Source organism: Vulpes vulpes, chromosome 10, assembly GCF_048418805.1.
Source record: "Vulpes vulpes isolate BD-2025 chromosome 10, VulVul3, whole genome shotgun sequence".
NCBI lineage: Eukaryota > Metazoa > Chordata > Mammalia > Carnivora > Canidae > Vulpes > Vulpes vulpes.
The window spans coordinates 15,057,346-15,075,961 of record NC_132789.1 but is presented as its reverse complement, the minus strand read 5'-3'; positions in this window follow the sequence as shown (position 1 = coordinate 15,075,961).

Sequence of the window (18,616 nt, the reverse complement as noted above, 5' to 3'; positions counted from 1 at the left end):
AATTATAAGGAAACACTTGCACACACAGATAAATATGTTAGAGGATAGTTTGAATACATAGATACATATTAAGGATATTAATCACAAAATTGCTTTAAACACACACATACAAAAACACATAGAAGTCCTATAGCATACCCACAGTGCCAATACAGGTAGGTCAGAAGATATGGCAATATCATCCATATGCTACAAATATTTCCTAAGAAGACCTACGCCCTGAAATAGAACCAAGTCACCATTCCAGCTTCTTCTCTCCCTTCCTCATGAGTTTCCCATCAGAGCCCCCAGAGTCCACTCAGTTGATTTTTTTTTCACTTTTTTATTTGTGATAGACAGAAGCAGAAGCATAGGCAGAGGGAGAAGCAGGCTTCCCACGGGAAGCCTGATGCAGGACTCGATCCCAGGACCCCAGGATCACAACCTGAGCCAAAGGCAGATGCTCAACTGCTGAGCCACCCAGGCATCCCCACGTAGCTGACTTTATTAAGATTTTCCTAGTCCATCAAAAATAATAATATGAACCTCAATCTGTTTTTTCCCAAGAATCCCTGAGTTTCCCTATGCAAATTTATCTAATGCCTCCACATAAGCCATCAAGGTCCATAAAACAAGGAATAGAGGTAGAAAAAGGCTTTATCTATCCCCAAACATACCTGCTATGTGTTTTTCCCCTGGAGCAATGAATACTTACATGCTTTGCATCTACATAACACACTCAAGCAAAGTTTCCACCCCTACAAATAAAAGCAGCTGGAAATGTAGCAACTTCTCTCAACACTGAGGAAAATCACTTTTAAGCTTACCAATTCATCACATTAGTATTATTAGGAATTATGTTGACCACGTAAACAGTGATGAGAAAGAAGGATGAAGTAGAGAGATGTGACAGGTTTCACCATCCAGATTAGAATTTGCCTTGGGGTCTTCAAGGTGACCCTTTCAGCAACAGATCTTTAAAATTTAATGGCCCTACTGGGTATGGGTATATCTTCTGAGCCTTAGGAAGTAGTTGGTGAAGAGAATAAGCAGAGTGAAATGTCCCTAAGCCTCCCAAAGGGATGGTTTCTCGGCTACTAGAAGACCTTATAAAGTTGCTAGTAGTGGCAATTGTGGCAGTGGTGGTAGTACGGGTGGTGGGGGTGACAGCAGTGGTGATAATGGGTAAACATGGTAAAACTTACTCATCAACCCAATCCTGACCTCTCAATTCACAAGGCTGAATTAATGTGACAGTGATGGGGCATTAATATTTACTAGGATTTAATATTTTATAGCCATTCTCTCACTCTAGAAATGGATTGAAAACAGAGAGGTCAGCTGTCATCAGGGAAAACAAACAACTCAGAGCAACAAGAGAGAAGGGAAGCAATAGGGGAGGTGTGGGGCAGTAAGTAGAGACAGGGGGACCAGCCAAACTCTTGGGGCACCTGCCATCATAGGCTCTAAGCCTGTGAGACAGAAGCATTACCAAAACATCCGGTCAACCACTTTTCCCCTATTTATCAGCTTTCTAGAACATCCTGACTCTGTAAATTCACCTATCTCCTCCCACGTGGGATAAGAAAGGAAGGAAATATCCCCTTTCATACCTGGAAGTCCAACAGGCAGGTTTCAGGCAGCAAATCAAGTTGGGTCAAGACTATGATCCGAATTAGTCATTGGCTGCTCTTGGGATACCTCCTCTCTGGGAATAGGTGAACCCAACTGAGGATCACCGTTTTTTCCAAAGTATGTTCAGAGATGTGGTCTACAAGCTGGCCTGGCAGCTCTATGAGGGCAGGGACCAGGTCTATCTTGATCACCAGTGTTCCAGCACCAAGAGCTGGGAAAATGCCTGCGATATTTTTGGAGCTTAATGATTTTTGTTAGACGAACAAATGAATAGATAGTCCTATGGGATGTTGTATTTAAAAGTTTCCATAGTTGAGTAATTGGAGGAAGGATGTAGATCCTAGAGTATCTGTCCTTGGAGAATTACAATGTAACATCCAAGAAGCCCTTTGTCTAACTATGTTTATCACAGAAGGTTTCAAATTTATTTGAACATATGTTACCTCCTCCCTTTTTATGGAATGCTTTAACTCTATTTCTATGGGACATGCTTTGGATAATGCTGATAAGTGTCATTTCAGCATGGTGGAAAGAGCATGAAATCTGGAGTCAGCCCAAACCAAGGTTCAAAATTCAACTTTACCACTCTTCAGCTGGGTTGCCTTGAACAAGTTGCTTCATCTCTCTGAGTCTCAGTGTCTTCATTTGTGATATGTGAAAGATCACAGTATCTCCTTTATGTACCTCATGTGGCTCATTATAAGAATCAAATGAGCTACACATGGAAAATAAACGGCTTACACATTAGTCATTGCTGTTTCTAAAAGCAAGGATCATGTCAAGTTGATATTGCCCAAAGCAATTTCCATTTTAGCTTTGGATCCTGCTAAAAGATGTGCCAAAGTCTGATCTCTGGAACCCCCCTAGGCCTTGAAGGTAAATTTCCAGGTACAGGTGAATTCTCATATCTTAGAAAATTAATATTAGAGTTTCTTAAAAGGCCACATGAAGCACTATAGTAGACACTGATCATTCACAATATCTTTATTCCTTGCCACCTCCTACTACTTGAAAGTTGGAAAACCAAATACTAAATTGCCAGATGTCCTTGAAGCTAGGAGAGATATGGTTTATTAAATATAAGCAGAAATATTTAATGAGGCTTCTGGGAAAGGCTTTGGTTTTCTGATTTAATACAGAGTCAGAAAAGACTAGCACAGCCATCTCTCCATTCCCTTCTTGAAATGAGTGCAAATGTGAAGGCTGGAGTAGCAACAGCCGTATTGTAACCTGGAGGGAAAATACAAGAAAATTACAAAGGCATCATTCTAAAATTATTGAGCCAATGCACCAAAGCCAGAAACCATCTTTCCTCAACTTCATATTATTTAAAAAAAAAAAAACTAAATCACTGTAGTCAGGTTTATGCTACTTGCAGCTGAATAAAATCCTCATAAAAATAGTAGGGGAAAAAAAAAGGTTTGATTGGGAGTCTGCATTTAAAATCAAACTTAACATCATGAAAATGTTTATATTTCATATTAAAACAACCTGAAGTTGTAATTAAGTTGCTTTATTCCATGCGCTTATTCTTTTTTTTTTTTTAAGATTTTATTTATTTATTCATGAGAGACACAGAAAAAGAGGCAGAGACACAGGCAGGGGGAGAAGCAGGCTCCATGCAAGGAGCACGATGCGGGGCCAGATCCTGGGAATCAGGATCACGCCCTGAGCCAAAGGCAGATGCTCAACTGCTGAGCCACCCAGGCATCCCCCATGTGCTCATTCTTAAAACCAAGTATATATTATTGATTTATTTGGTATAGAGCATAATTCTTCTAGCCACATTACATCCCAGCATAACACGGAGATGCTTCACCTCATGTTGGACTTTCACAGAAAATTTGGGAAGATGAGCTACATCAATTTTCCTAGAAATCTCTTTTAAATCCTCTGTTATTCTTCTCCCTCTCCTTTCCAGTTCCCATTCTAAGGTCCTCCTTGTAGACTTTTGTCTTTCTTAATTGCCTAATTTGGCCAGGTGCTCAGCTGTCAAGGGCTTTGCAGGAGATGTGAGCAGCTCATCAGGCATCACCATCATCAGCTTCATGAAATCCCACATTATATGCAAGATTTGCAGTTTTACTTTATAGCCAGTTTGCATTATATTTCCTTAACACCATTGGACATTTACAACATCAGATCATTGGGGAAGAGGCTGACTGAGACACTGACTAGAGAGTGGAGACAGACTAGTGTTGAGTAAAAATGTATGGGGATCGATGTTGAAGTAGACAATCCATTGGTGAATATTTTCAGGCACTGTTGGCATTCAAAAGTCTACAATTAATGTTCACCTTGATACAGTCATAAAGGTAGTAATTGGGAGTTAGAAGACCTGTGTTCCAATTCCACTTCTGTCCCAATTTGCTATGTGACATCAGGCAAGTAATTTGTCCTTGTTGGGAAAATTATGTTTCCTCAATGGTAAAATGGCAGACTATGTACATTTCAAGATCTCTCAACTTCCAAAAATGTCTATTATCCTTGAAATGATTGGCAATGGACAGGGGTGGGTAGCAAGCTTCAGTCCAAAAGCTAAGGGCCTCTGGAAAGGGTGACCAAAAACCCTAGATGAGGTCTTTTACTAAATCTGACTCAGGCTACATGTTTTCATTTTGAGGAGGCCCTCGATCTCTTAGCAGCAGAGAAACTAATTAGATTTAATAAGAGACAAGGCCGTTAAATGAAAGTACATGAGAAATATCACATTGCTGAAGATTAACACATGTTATGGTTTATCCTCAGAATAAAACCAGAGCTCCTATTTATCCTGGAATCTGTGACCCAGACTGAATGTGAGAAATAAGCAGCTTGTTCATGAAATAAAAGTAAAAATTTCATCCCAAAGGAAGAACAAGGAAAACACGTGCCACTGGAATAGACAATAAAAAGTGGTTAAGAGGTCAGTCTTTTCCCCTCACTCCTCTGCTTCTTAATGCTCACAAAAGCCCCTAATGTTGAAAATTGTTCAATGGCTCTTCACTGAGCCAATATATCCATTTGACAAGGTGTTCAAAACCACCTGTGATCCATTCCCTGCAAGTATCTCTGCCCTTGTCACTATTTCATGGTCTCACTTTGTACTTCAACATCAAGACATTTAATATTTTAAATATTTAGGAACATTCCATTTACACTGCACTGTTTCTCCCTTCCATGATTGCATTTTTTCTTTTCTTCTCAGAATTCTTTCCTGTCTTCTACCCTATCCTGCAGCCAAACAATTTACAGTTCCCTGAGCATGTGCCTCCAGCCTCCTTAGTTTTGCAAATGCCATGCTCCCTTCCAGGGACATTTGATCATTTCCAATACATTTGACTACAGTTAACAAAATATCCAACTATAAAGAGCTTAAACAATAAGGAACTTAAATTAGTTTGTTCAGCAGCTCAACAATGTCAAGAACATTCTTTTTGTTTCCTCTCTCCTTCCCTCCCTTTCTTTCTTTTTCCCCCCTACTCCCCAAGACTAAGTGACCCTCTATCATGGGCATTCTTTCCACCTTTCCACTCTACCATCTTCCTGTTGACTTTTAGTCTCAGGCTTAACACTCCATCACCTTTCCCCTCCTCCCGTCCAGGTGGCAAAATAGCTGCCACAGCTCCAGGCATCGCAACTCATACAATAGCATCCAAAGGCATTCAAAAAAGGACTTTATCTTCTCAACTCTCTTTTCATGGAGGAGAAAAACCTTTCTCAGAAGCCCTTGCACCCAGAAAAATTTCCCTCAAATTTCACTGGCCAGGAAAGTTCTTAAAACTTCCCAGGAGTAAAACTTTCAAGTACTTACTATCAGTTCCATTCCTCAATGTCACCAGATCTCCTCCTAGCCTCACCTCTCATTTTGTTTTTCATTGCAGCGGCATCCGCAGAGTATTACTAAGTGCTAGGCACTCTGCTAAGCACTCTACAAACATTATCTATTTATCCCTTAGAACAACTCTGTGAACTAAGCATGATTATCGCCATTTTGGGGTTAAGAAAACCAAGGCCCAGAAAGGTTAAGCAATTTGCCTAAGGATGCACAGCTAGAGAGGTAGATTCAGGATTCAAATCTAGAATGTCCAAAGCCCAAGCTTCTAGCCCCTCTTGATCCTTCTCACTCCTGTCTCCTCTTGACATTCTTTGCCCCTTAATGGTTCCTTTTTTTTTTTTTTTACACAGAAGTCTCCCTGTCTAACTGACCCTTTCCCTCTGCTGAGCAACACCTTCAGATCTTCCCTATAACTAAAGAAAAATGAGAGCCATTTCCTTTCACGCTGTTGTCTCCTCAATCTATCAAACTTCGCAAAATCGCCTCTTCACACTTAACTGATTCCACTTCCTCAGCACACATTTACTCTTTGCTTAATCTTGCATCCTCTCCACCTCCCCACTGACACGCTCTGCCCAAGGTTTTCAGCAATAGCCAATCGAATGGCTTCCCCCATGTTCCCTCCTCCTAGATGTGATTAATTAGTAGGGCAGCCAGGAAGCAGCCCAGGGCTCCAGTCTATATGGAACTCTAAAACATCACTGGAAAGGTAACAAGATGAAGAAAATTGTGTTTACCAGAACTCCTCTTAGGGATAGTACTGTGTGCAGTTGTAAAGTAAACTTTGATAAGTTACTGGGTAAGACAGTGAGATCTCCCCAAGAGGCATGCTTGAGTAACAACAAATGCTTTCCAACTGCCCTCCTCTGAGGGTTGATCTCTTTAACTGCAGGGCTTTTGTCTTCCTTAATAGGAAATGCAATCCTGCAGCTGGAGTTAATTGCTTGGGTCAGTAGAGCAGAGGCCTTTGCCCCATGTCAGGCTCAGGATCTCCTCCAAATTAATGCCAAGAAAATACTTAAAGAATAGCAGTTTGAAGGGTGCAAAATTATTAGCCTACTCTATGGACCCATATTTCTCAGTCTAGATCTATCTGTTGCACATAATATGACTAATACACTTCCTTCGCTCCTCCATGGTCTGGTCTGCCTTCTTCCGGGCACCAGCATTCCACTGGTTTGTTCTTACTCCCTCTCCCTCACTCCCTGTACCCCCTCTCCCGTAGGGAGATCATGCAGTGCATACAGCTAACAACCAGGGCTTAGAATTAAGCAGACCTAGGATTAAGTTCTAGTTTGGCCATTTCCCACATGTGTGACCTCAGGCAAGTTACTGAACCTTTCCAGGCTTCAATTTCCTTCTCTGTCAAAATAAAATCTACCTTGGGACACCTGGGTGGCTCAGTGGGTTAAGCATCTGCCTTTGGCTCAGGTCATGATCCCACGACTCTGGGATCCAGCTTCATCTCCCTCTCCCACTCCCCATGTTCATGCACACATGCTCTCTGTCAAATAAATAAATAAAATCTTTTAAAAAAATATCTACCTCATGCAGCTATTTTGAGCATTGAGATAATACAAGTAATCCTCTTGACACAGGGCCTAGCACAGCAGGGTGCAATAAAAGGGAGGTTTTGGTGATGACAGATGATGACAGTAGTGATAATAGTGAAATCTACCCAATTCTCAGCAACAGTAATCACCAACATTTACAGAGAGCTGCTATGTACCAGACATTCTAAGTACTACACATGCAATAAATCACTTAATTATCACAGTAACTCTATGAACTAGACATATTATTACATATTATTATGTCCATTTTATATATAAAGAAACCGAGGTGGGGATGCCTGGGTGGCTCAGTGGTTGAGTGTCTGCCTTTGGCTCAGGTTGTGATCCCAAGGTCCTGGGATCGAGTCCCACATCAGGCTCCCCATAGGGAGACTGCTTCTCCCTCTGCCTGGGTCTCTGCCTCTCTCTGTGTGTCTCTCATGAATAAATAAAATCTTTATTAAAAAAGAAAAAAGAAACAGAGGTGCAGAGAGGAGAAGTGGCCTGACCAAAGATACATACAAGCCAGCAGGGAACAGAAAGAGAATTTGAACTCAGGTCCACTAGCCTCAGGAACTCAATAGAATTTTAGGAGACACCTAAGCCCAGGGCTCAAGGAATCATGGTGGTGTGTATGTGTCTGTGTGTGTCTGCACAGGACTATGCATGTATAACGTGTGTGTGTGTGTGAGAGAGAGAGAGAGAGAGAGAGAGAGAGAGAGACTTGGAATTATGTGTGAGGCTATACAAATGTGTTAGGCTGTGTATATGTGCTCATGCTCATACTGTATAGGGTAGAGAGAAAGAAATTTATATTCTGGGTCACAATTTGCATTCTCTTTGCATTGGGGCATATAGCTTTTGGTTACAAAAACTCTTGCTTGTATGCTTTCCTTAGAACTCTTCTCCTTTTCCTTTCCTTTTTTTTTAAAAAAAGATTTTATTTATTTATTCATGACACACACACACGAGGCAGAGACACAGGCAGAAGGAGAAGCAGGCTCCAAACAGGGAGCCCGACATGGGACTTGATCCTGGGTCTCCAGGATCACACCCTGGGCCGGAGGCATCGCTAAACCTCTGAGCCACCTGGGCTGCCCTCTTCTCCTTTTTCTAAAGCATGATTCCCCACTTGTGGTTCAGGGAATGATGAAAAAGCCCCCATTGGCAAAGTGGAGCCTGCCTCTTAAGGGCATATAAAAAGAACTACAAAACTCACTTAAACCTTTCCTACTGATAAATTATAGGGAGATTTCCTCAGTAAAGAAGACAAATGAATTATACAGTATTTCATTCCAATGTACTCTCCTCCTTCGCTCTATATATTTCTACGACATTACAGGAAGAAGAATAGCTCTGCAAGAGGTAGGCTCTAGTCAGCCTGCCAGTGTCCCTCTCCACCACCCCCAGACTTGATGTCTTCCTCACAATGGCTTCACAGCTTTGTCCCCCTTCCCCACCAAGATGTGGAAATGACCAGCTCTGTCTCTCAACGACAAAACCCACCTGCTGTGTCTCTATCTCTTTCCCTCCTCTGTGTATCACCTTAGATTTTCCCCTTCCCTCCTGTTTCTAACTCTATCCTCCTCCCCATTTCTTCCTTCTTCCTCCCATCCTCACTCATAAAATTAAGGAGCAGGAGTGGTTAACAGGCAGGGAATTGGTATCAGACTCAGCCCTGCCATTTACTATCTATATGACCTTGAACAAGTATTTAACCCCTGAGAATCTCAGGTTCTGCATCTGAAAAATGAGGGTTATGGCAAGGATTCAATACAATATGTATGTAAGGAGCTTAGAACAGTGCCTGACACACAGTAAACACTAAATACATATTAGAAGGGCCTATGAAATTCATGATGAATCACAAAGGGGACAAGAAAAATGTTTTCCCCATTGAATGGTTATACATCTGTTAAGAATAGGTTTATCTCTGATCTTAGCTCTGATTCTTGATCTCTGGTTAAGAATGAATTAGTTCATTAGTTCAGGGTTCAAATGTGAGCTCTATGATATACTGGCTTCACGACCATGGAAGAGACTAAAACTCTCCAGACACCAGTTTCCTCAGCTGTGAAATGATGACAGTAATATTCCCCACCTCACAGGGAGGTATAAGGAATTAGTTTAAAGTCCTTAGTTCAGAGTCTGGCGTATAGCAAGTGCTCAGTAAGTGGCGATTATTAAGAGTTGGCAATTGTTAAGAGTTGCAGTATCCCCCTTGCTCTGCAGCCAATGACCTCCCCTTGCCTATTTGCAACCCTCTTCTCTATTTGGCCTTTAACCCTTTTCACTCCCCATTCACACACAAAAGTAGGGAAGTTCATAAGAGCATCTATTCAATGCTGTATCTGCCATTTGTTGCTGTCTAACAAAACATCCCAAATCTGAGTGCCTAAAACAACCACAACCATTTATTTTGCTCACAAATCTGAAATTTGGATAGGGCTTGGCAGAAATGATTATTCTCTGCTCCAAGCAGCATTAGGTAAGACAGCTCTACTGGGAGCTGGATGATCTATTTTCAAGATGGCTCTTTCATAGGCAAGCTCATTGGTGCTGGTTTTAAGTAGGGAATTCAGCCAAACCTATGGGCTGAAGAGATTGGTTCCCCTGCACAGGCTCCTTGAGCTTCCTCACAATATGGTGCCCACATCTCAAAAGTGCACATACTAAGAGAACAAGGAGGAGGAGCATAGCATTTTTGTGAACTAGCCTGGGACGTCATAAAACACCATTTCCATGATATTCTATTGATCAAGGTTGGAGGGGAAGTGGCATGGACTCTTGATGGGGAGTAGCAAGGCTCTAAAACATGTGGGATCAGATAGTGTTGTGGCCACTTTTGGAAAATACAATCTGCCATACTTAGGTACTTTATACATCACACCCCACCCCCAGCTTCCACCCTTCAAGGAAAACTTTCTAACCTTAGTTATCTTCCTTTCAGCAGATTAGAGCTAAAGAAAGCCAAGCCAAGGACCCCATATTAAGACATTGAACTGATTTCATCTCCACTTTGAACTTATTTGGATTTTCTGTATGAATCTGCTGGCTTGGGCAGTGTTGACTATTTTCTACATGTGGTCATTCACAGGAGGTGGTTCTGAGAGAGGTGGGTGGGGGCAGCACCACAGAATACCACAAATACTGTGGTCAAATTCAACCACTCATTCAAAACTGTAAAAATTCCTTAGGCAATAAGTTTCTATGTGATGCAATATGAGCCCACCCTTTCAAGGACAGCTGATTGGCTTAGGTTTAATCACCTGACCTAAAGGCAGCCATCCCAAGTCCTAGGACATAAAGATAAGCTGAACCAAACAGATCCTGTCTCACAGGAATGCGAACGAATTAAAAGGAGGCATCTGTTCATGGGAATGGAAGGTGAAAGTTCATAAGGCAGAGTAAGTATGGAGCCACCTTAAAAAGTCTTGTATCAGCTGATATATTGGTAAGCAGAAACTGAATTACGATAAGGTAGGTGTATGGAAAGGAGAGTAGAACAGTCTCAAAGTAAAGATAGAGACCACTGAATTAGTAAAGAAAAGAGATCATTAGAGATTTTTTTTTAATTTTAATTTTTTTTTAATTTTTTATACTTTATTTAAATTCAATTTGCCAACACACAGTCTAACACCCAGAACTATTTTAGATTCTGGTAACTTTCCATTCTAGTTCCAGGGACTTTATGATTAAGTCCCTTTCATTCCCAGAGTAGGAATGCCAAATCATATATGATAATTTTATTTTATTTTATTTTATTTTTTATTTTATTATTTTATTTTATTTTATTTTATTTTATTTTATTTTATTTTATTTTATTTTATTTTATTTTATTTTATTTTATTTTTTGAGGAACCTCCATACTGTTTTCCAGAGTAGCTATACCATTTTACATTTCCATCAACAACACACAAGGGTTTCTTTTTCTCCACATCCTTATCAACATCTGGTATCTTTTGTCTTTCTGATAGTAGCCATCCTGACAGGTGTGAGGTGAAATGTCACTGTGGTTTTGTTTTGCTTTTCCCTGGTGATTAGTGATGATGAGAATATTTTAATATTCTGGATGGCCATTTATATGTTTTCTTTGGAGAAATGTCTATCTAAGTCCTTTGCCTATCTTTCAATCAGGGTTTTTTGGTTTTGGTTTGAGGTTTTTGTTTTGTTTTGTTTGCTATGAATAAAGAAAATGTGAGATAGATAGATAGATAGATAGATAGATAGATATAGATATAGTATAGAGAGAGTATTATTCAGCCTTTTAAAGGAAGGAAATCTTGCTATATGCAAGAACATGGAGAACCCATAGGACATTATGCTAAGTGAAAGAAGCCAGTCACAGAAGGACAAATACTGCATGATGTCACTTATATGAAGTATGAAAATAGTCAAACTAATAGAAACAAAAAGTCGAATGGTAGTTGCCATGGCCTGGGGGAGTGGGAAAGAAATTAGGAGTTGCTGCTGTTTACTGAGGATAAAGTTTCAGTTATGCAAGATAAGAACAAGCTCGAGAAATCTGCTGTACACTATTCCTACCGTGAATGATACTGTAGTGTGCACATAAGAACTTATGAGAGTATCTCTCATGTTAAGTGTTCTTATCACAATTTTGTTAAAGTCTCTTTTATTTACACTGGCCTGTGTTCACTCCCAGTTCTCCCACTGCCTTATCTCACTAAAACATGTAGAATGTATTCACCCATTTCAGAGATATGGAAACTGAGGCTCAGAGAGGTAGCCAACTTACCCAAGGTGGCACAACCTTTGAGCAACAGGAGGGCCTGGAGTGTGAGCATCTGGGATGGCAAGTCCTTTCTTTCAAGTATTTTTGAAAGGTCATCTCTCTCGGACCTGGCCCTTTCATTAACCCTACCCTCTCTGAAACCTGTTCCTTGGAGGCTGCTATGAAGATATTTCTGCAATAACCCTGCCCTTGAAAGATGAGTTTTGCCTTGAGATTCCATCTTCCTGATGGAATTCTTTGATTCTATCCCTTCCTCGAGCTAATTGCCAAGACTGGGGAAATCTCACCAGCTCCTCAGTTCAGCCAGCAGGACCCCCATCCTTAACAATGCAACTTTCTGACAAAGTATGATAGATGGCCTCAGACAAAACTTTCCTAGCAGGGGATTAAAAAGGAAAAATAATTAAAAGCACAATGGAAGGAAGGGGGGAGAGATTTCTTTTCATTGATTTCTTTGCCAATGAGAAGTCTTTAAAAATCACTTTTTAGCTATAGCCCTTAGATGCGTGAGCTGTTATGCTGAGAGGGAGAGAGAGAAAAATCAAACTCTGAACCAGATCAAACTGTGATCTTTCATTCTCCTGAACAGATGGCCATCTTGGTAAAGAGCAAATTAGAAATCCAAACAAAAGAAAGAGGGAATGTCTGGGGTAGGCTCGGCTTTGGGCAAAATTGTGAGTTGGCAAAGTCTGACCTTAGAAACATGCGGTGCCCCCATTCTCCCTGTGATACCCGCCAGAGACAGAATCTGCCTTGAGCTAGGTGAGAAGAGGACGAATTTGGCTTTGCCTTCCCTTTCTACTTCCTGTAGACCTCCTGTCACTGGTTCCACCCACTATAGGTGTGACCTGTCCCTTCAGTGTTCTCTGATGCTAGTAACAGACCCCCAGGAGGGGATGCTAGTTAAGCCAGCTGTTGATTAGTTCATAATAAAATCTAAACTGGGGATCCCTGGGTGGCGCAGCAGTTTGGCGCCTGCCTTTGACCCAGGGTGCGATCCTGGAGACCCAGGATCGAATCCCACGTCAGGCTCCCGGTGCATGGAGCCTGTTTCTCCCTCTGCCTGTGTCTCTGCCTCTCTCTCTCTCTCTGTGACTATCATAAATAAATAAAAATTAAAAAAAATAAAATAAAATAAAATAAAATCTAAACTGTAGCTACCCCCTCCCCACCAATCTCAAAGGATATTTGAGATTTGAAACAGGGAGCTCTTCAAGGCACACTCTCTGATGAAGGAATAGTAGGCAGTGTATTGACTGAGGAACGCAGTGGATGCTGCCAAGATCCCCCTTCAGAAACGAAGGATGTAACAGCTCAACTCCTGAAGTGCTCTTAGGAGAGCCCTTTGCAATCAGCCCCTTTCAGGGATTGCCTCAGCTGGAGAGAGCTACCTCATCTAAGGTCATGCCCAAGGTCATGCTGCCTTTCCCAGGCAACCTGCACCAAATTACTAATTAATAGAGGGTATACAGGCCCAGACTTCTTGCTGAGACAACCTCAGAGACAAATTGGGAAGATCACCCCCTCTTCAGAACTCTCCCTTAGGTTGTCTGAGGTTTCTGTTGAATTACAGCTCGATTTCCTACTCTTTTCAATCCTGCTTCCTTCTCTCCCATAAGTATTGATCCCAAGAGCTCTCCCTAACAAACCCCCTGCATGCCGATACCCATCTTGAAGTCTGCTTGCCTAAGGAATCTAACCCATGACAGTGCAGTAGAAGGACCTTTCTGGCAGAGCCAACATGTTGCCTAACTCCAGGGTACCACATTTCCAATTGTACTGTTTGGAAATGGTATTCCCTAGAGTTCAGCGATCCTAAAACGTGCTTCCTGTCAGTGCCTCAAATCACACTGTCCAATCATAAGCATGAATTCATGTGCACCCAGCTAGTCACTTGACCAGCCTCTATGACTGGCTCTTCCAAGTACCTGAGTCTTTCACTGTGGCCTGTTTTTGCCACTCTGTAGTGTGCTTTCTCTGGACCACTAACTCACCTGCTAAGCTGTTTCCTCACACCCTGACACTTCTCCCACATCTAGCCTTCCTCAAAATGCGTACTCTCTGTTTTTGCCACTATGTGGTACTGGGCAAATATTTACCCTTCCGAGCCTCCACTTCCTCACTTATACTGTGGCACAGACTGCCAGTTGGCCCCCAATTTCCATATTCCCTTCTTCCCCTCCCTGAGCATATGGCCACCCATCTAGATGCTTCCCAGCCTGTCTTGCAGCTAATGACATGCAACCACATTCTGACCAATGAAATGTAAGTAGGAGAAACTGCATGGTATGTGGAAGCTCTATATTGCACCCCTAAAAGCAAGCTGTTTTCCCTCCACATCCCCTTTCTTTTTTCTTATGGCTAAGAAATTACAAGTGGAACAGTTACCTTGAATCCAATAATGGAAGCCAGCTTCAAACCACCAAACTCCACCAGTACATAAGGGAGAATAAACTTCTATCATGTTTAAACCACTCTATATGGGGGCCTCTTGGATACAGCATTTGAGCATGTAACATAACCAATACACGTGAAACGAGGTAATGACCCTTACCTCACAGACTACCTAACGTCTGGCCACCCTCGATGAGTTTTCCTCATCCTGTTTTTGTTGAATCTCACCTCTAGAATGAGGAATTTAAAAAGACTGATCTTAGGGTGCCTGGGTGGCACAATCGGTTAAGCATCCAACTCGGTTTCAGTTCAAGGTGTGATCTCAGGGTCTTGAGATTGAGCCCCACGTTGGGCTCCGCGCTCATCATGGAGTCAGTTTAGAACTCTCTCTTCCTCTCCCTCTGCCCCTCCCCCCCCCGCCTCTCCCTCTCTCTCTCTCTCTCTCTCTCAAATAAATAAATGAATCTTAAAAAGACTGATCTCAAGAAATAGAGATCAACACAAGCAAAGATCCTGAGTTCAGGGCCCAGATAAACTGGAGTTCACACTATACAAACTAATCCAAAGCCAACTCACTTTACCATTCCATGCTTTGTTTCTTTCACTGTAAAATGAGGATAAGAATTATAGTTAAATCACTGGGTTGTTGTGAAAGTCAAATGAGAAAGCATATGTAACATGCTTACATAAATGTATGCTATATCATAGATGCAAAAAACAGACTCTCAACCAAGGACAGCTATTATTACCAGAGAGGCCACTCTGTCCAAGGAATATGAGCAAATGCTCTGGAACCAGGCAATCTGGATCTGAATCCAAGCTCCCCCACTTGCAATATTTATAAACTTCGCTGGGGTACTAAATCTTTCTGGATCATAATCCCTCTATGAACTAGGGATTGTAATAGTATCTACCTCATAGGTTCATCACAAGGATGAAATGAATTGATAATTTTAAAGTCCAGGAGAGTGCCTAGCAGGTGGTAATTATTCAAAAATTCTACCTATTGGTTATCATTATCAAGACTTCCTCCAGGGTTGATATATTAGGACTCTCCTCACAAAACTGAAAGGCAGCAAAAGTCCTAACCAAGCACACTCCAATGCTCTATGAAAATGAGATTTGCCCTTGCTGACCTGCTCTTAGCTGAAATTCTCATTATTAGAACCACATCTTCAAATTGTGGTGTGTTTTCATAAAAATCCTAGCCCCAAACCAAAATATATTAACAGAAAATGAGACTACTTGGCCTGTTTTATAATTCAGCAGAAATATACTAGTCATTTATCCATTTAAACATTTTCTAAGAAGCTATAAGCACAGTTCAAGACTCTTAAGGTATAAAAACATAATAGAAATCAGTTTCCCTGGACCACTAGCTCAAATTGTAAAGAAAAGGGAAAATGGAAGACACTGTTCATTGCCTCAGCAATATCTACTCCCCTTTTTGATAATGACACCAAATTTCATTTGGAAAAATAAAGCGCTAACTTCAGGCAATGGGTTGTCATTGGTCTACACTGATTATGACCATCTTGTTCCCTCTTCCCAGCCTCTCTTGCAGCTAAGGATGGTTAGTTAGGTGACCCAGGTACAGGAAACAAATGGGAATAAAATCTACTAATGAAGCAGTTCTGAGAAAGCATTTGCTTTCTACAAATGGAAGCAAAATCTACTGACAGAAGTAATAGTGTGGTGCCTTTGCCTTTTCAACCTCTCCCATCTTCTTCCTATCTTGAACACATATGTGATGTCTGAAACTAAAGCAGCTATCACATGGTTTTAAGATAACGAGCATAAAAAAAAAGATAATGAGCATAAAGGAAAGGCTGAAGGAAGAACAGATACACTGGCCCTGGCATTCCCAAGCCACTCCCTGAACCAACACCAGTAACCACTTACTTCCTAACCTCTTATTATACACTACTGCAGGTGAGTTCCACCTGCAGCTAAATATATTCTTATTTATACAGGTCCTTCCACAGAATATGGAGCTATAGCAGGCAGGTCCAGATAGCAGTTTCCAGGACATGGGGATATGTTCTTGTATCTAAGTCATGGGGATGATATGAAGGATGTGAAGAGGGTACTAAAACTAAACCATTCAAACTTCATTATTTTAATTAAATAATGTAATTATCATCTAATTCAACCCAGTCCTTGGTGAATTTCCCAAGCACAGATATAAGTAGCTTACTAATAATACTAAGGGGGCACAATTCACCCAACAGCATACAGAATATGTAGTCTGCTGCCCTCAATAGCGCTGCTCAGTTTGGACAGCCACCCTTCCCAGCCCACAGCATCTTTCCTTTCCTAACATTTCTCTTCTAGCACATAGCAATTCTGTCTCAAAGGCTTCCTGTGCCTTTTTGACTCTGCAATCACCCAGCAGTTGGTAAGACCTATTAATATTTCAGTTCATTTTTCAATTGCAGGGCCATTATACTCATTGAACACAGACCATCTATTCATCTGCCACAAACACACCCAAGTGTCTCAAAATGCCCTTCTGGTTACAAATGAGATAGTTAACAAATACCCTTCAGGACCTCAGAGAGCACCCTTCCTATGACATTCCAGGTCAATGCAAGGTCAATTTTTCCAGGACTTCTTCCACAATCCAAGGCATGACATTGTCTTTTCTTGGCATTATTAACCAGGAAAAACAAAAACAAAACACTGGGTGGAGTAAGACAGCCATTTCTTTAAACCAAAATGTGGCAATCCGCCTCACGATGACCCTCATTAGGGGTAATAATAAATGCAGCTAAAATATATGCAGTACATACTTTGTTTCAGGAATGGGGATAAATGTTTTAAATCCATTATTTAATTTTATTATTTCATTGAGATCCATATAGCTAGAGTGACCATATATTCTGGTTTACACAGGTCCACCCTGATATACACTTGCTATTCTAGCCTTATTATTAACAGCACCCATTTCACCCACAAAAGAATGATACTTTACAGTTATAAAATAAATTAAGTCGCAGGGATGTCATGTACAGCCTGGGGAATATAGTCAATAATATTGTATTAACTTTATAAGGTGACAGATGGTAACTAGACTTATGGTGGTCAGTCCACAGCGTATAGCAAATGTCAAATCACTATGTTGTACACATGAAACTGATTACTCAATAAAAGCAGCTTTTTAGACAGTAAATTATATGGCAATCTTAAGTATGGTCAGACCACCTGGGTTAAAGTCTAGTACTCTATTAAGAGCCATGTACTACTTGCCTCAGTTTCATCACATAAAATGAGACTAATAATAGAAGTATCTCTCACCATCTAAATTATTTTCATCCAAATTCAAGAACATGGGGTGCCTGGGTGGCTCAGTTAAGTGTCTGCCTTTGGCTCAGGTCATGACCCTAGGGTCCTGGGATTGTTGCCCTGCATCGGGTTCCCTGCTCTATGGGGAGCATGCTTCTTCCTCTCCCTCTGCCTGCAGCTTCCCCACGTGTGCTCTCACTCTCTTTGTCAAATAAATAAATAAAAATCTTTTAAAAATTTAATTTAATTTAAAAATCCAAATTCAAGAGCATACAACATAGTAAAATATATCAGTAGGAATTATAGGATTGTGTGTGTGTGTGTGTGTGTGTGTGTGTGTGTGTGTGTGTTTGGGAAACATATATTTAAGGTACATATAAGCTTAGTAGACCATTGACATTTAGTAAGTGTTCCACAGTGTGGTAGCTGTTTACTCCTGTTTCTCCATCTGTAAAATGGCAATAACATCTTATGTTTCTGGCACATATCTGGCATTTGGTGAATGGTTCATATTATTATCTTAATCTTGGTCAATAGCTCCCTCTGAGATGGAAGGCATAAAGTGATCTAGAGATACACAGAATCATTAAGGGTTTGCTTAACAGGCCTCTTCCATCCTGCCATCTTCCTTTGGAAGGAAGCATCAATTCTGGCACATGACATCTGTCCTATGTATGCAGTGCAGGGCCAGAATGTGAGATGACTCAAAGCCCACCTGCCACAGGTTGATGGATGGCAAGCCAGTGAACTGCTGAGACTGGCTCAAACTCCCATCTGCCGCATGCCAGGAAAGAAGCTAGGGCTTCTAGCACAATCATTGATGTCTGTCCAGGTATCTGATATTTTAGTTAAATTTAGACTGGCAATCAATAGAGACCTCTCCGGAGGCCTCATTTTCACAGGTTCTTACTCACCTCACCAGCGTGTCATTTTGCAGTGGTGAAACCTGCATTCAGGGCTGCTGCCTCTGTTCTTAAGCAATTGTCTGAAGTTCCCCAGTCCTATCTCCACTTTCCTCCATATCTTAAATCACTTCATCTTGCAACAAGGAAACCATGTGACTGATGGCCACTCTCCTCTAGGTAAATTTACAGATTATCAAATCGCACAATCATGGAAAATCTACATAGAGCCAGATTGCTTTCAAAGTCTCTAGTCTGATGCACTCAATTTACAGATCAAGAAACTGAGATTCAACTA